Here is a 1,904-nt window from a genome sequence, read left to right as displayed (position 1 = left end):
GCAGTTGTTCATTAATAACTACCAAGCTTATATGTATGGGTACAACTGTTTTTTTCATTCCAGGTATGATGGATACTAATGCATGAAGATATTAGGTGTCAGAATACTTTCCATGTCAAATATTATACATTAAAATTGAAGTGAGATAGTGAAGTTTTCTTTCCTTATATAAATGGATTCCTGTTTTAACAGATAAGAAAAACTCACCAGATCTAGTTGATGATTAATATCCACAGCCTACAGTGTCAAAAATTAAACAGGCAAAATAAGAAAAACAATTTTTCTTAATGCTGAGATACAGCAGCCTTAAACAAGGGAAAAATAGATCATCTGCCCACTCATCTTTCAGAAATGAATTTATAAGCTTTATTATTTTGTATAATTTAAAAGCATACTTAGGAGTTTCAGAGCATAAAATCATCAGACAATCAAACTTTTGAATCCTACAGTATTCTTATCTCCCCTATTACCAATGAGTCAAAATTTATCTTTTTATAAGCTGGTGTCATGCCATATCTAACTGCAAATCTGGTTGTTATACATCCTGGTAAATTCCTTTTGGAACTCCTCACTAAGGAGAAACCTCTTAAATATCGCAAAGATGATCCTCATGATGACCCGGGCCCTGTAATTTAACTCCCCAGAACCCTGAATCAAAAATGCTTCTCCACATACGTATAGTACTGTTTCACATCTCTACCTTGTGTATCTTCAGAATTCATGGAAACCACTGTCCAGAATGGGTTATTTGTGTTCTTCTTACAGACTCCTATAATTGGCTCAGAGCTGTAAAGGTCACAATTCACATAGTCACTTAATCTCCACAACAGCCCTATGCATTAGATAATATTATTCCATTCATAGATAACTGGGACACAGAAGAGTTTGGCAAAAGTATTATAAGTGGTAAAATTGGGTTGAATTCAGAGAGCCTGGGGTGACAATCTCTGCACTTGACCACTGCACTACAGAGAATCTTACACATACACTGCTATCATTCCATTACCCCTGTGAGTGTAAGTGTGAAAGTTGCTATGGTGTACAACTCTTTGCAACCCCATGGACTGTAGTCTGTCAGGCTCCTCTGTCCACAGAATTCTCCAGGCCAGAATATTTGAGTGGGTTGCCATTCCATTTTCCAGGGGATCTTCCCAACCAAGGGATTGAACTCAGGTCTCCCGCATTGCAGGCGGATTCTTTACCATCTGAGCCTCCAATTCAAACTCCTAGTCCCAAGAATCCTTTTAATATATTGTCCTCAGATAGAGGATGTATCAGATGTTAAACTGATAAGAACAGATGCTACATTTGATGTTAGCCAAAGGGTGAGAGAATTATTCATTCTTCCTCTTCTGACAGTTTCTTGAAGACAAAGGCCCATCTTACTCAATTTTGTGTAAAAAAGTACCCATCATTGTAGTTATTTCCCAACAATGCAATATACAAATATATTGAATTAAATTTAAACATATGTTAAATATCTTTTGTCCAGTTCCTGACACATTACTTAATTTTCTGAAGGGTTAAAGGAAAGAAACAAAGGTAAGAAGTAAGGAAGAGGGAAGAAGAAGAGATAGGCTACTTATAGAGTATTGCAGAAGAATAATTAAAAGCACAATTTCTCCCAACCAAGAAACACTCCACAAAGGGATTAGAGAAAGAATACATTTTTATTATTTAATTAGTGATGCTCATCACAGGCAATCTGCTGAAATTATAAAGACAGAAATCTAATCCATTTATATAGACAACTACTGCAATCAATGACAGACATATTTTTAAGGTAAACAGCAAATGGTTTTCAAGTAAGTCCTGACAGAACCATTCGTGACAAGTAGTATATCCTAACTTTATCTTTACCTGGTAATTGGGTTATGCTTGGTAATTGGGTTATGCTAGCTAAT

The 1,904-nt window shown here is 35.7% G+C and overlaps 1 non-coding gene across 1 annotated transcript; it reads right to left on the bottom strand.

Annotated features, from left to right (window-relative positions):
- Nucleotides 1-1,143: 1,143 nt before the first annotated feature.
- LOC112587195 lies at nt 1,144-1,338 on the bottom strand. The gene has a single exon (XR_003111714.3). It is a non-coding gene; the product is annotated as a U2 spliceosomal RNA (small nuclear RNA).
- Nucleotides 1,339-1,904: the final 566 nt, after the last annotated feature.

The sequence above is a fragment of the Bubalus bubalis genome, chromosome 9 (genome assembly GCF_019923935.1).
Source record: "Bubalus bubalis isolate 160015118507 breed Murrah chromosome 9, NDDB_SH_1, whole genome shotgun sequence".
Classification (NCBI taxonomy): Eukaryota; Metazoa; Chordata; class Mammalia; order Artiodactyla; family Bovidae; genus Bubalus; species Bubalus bubalis.
This window is presented reverse-complemented; position numbering and strand designations above follow the sequence as displayed.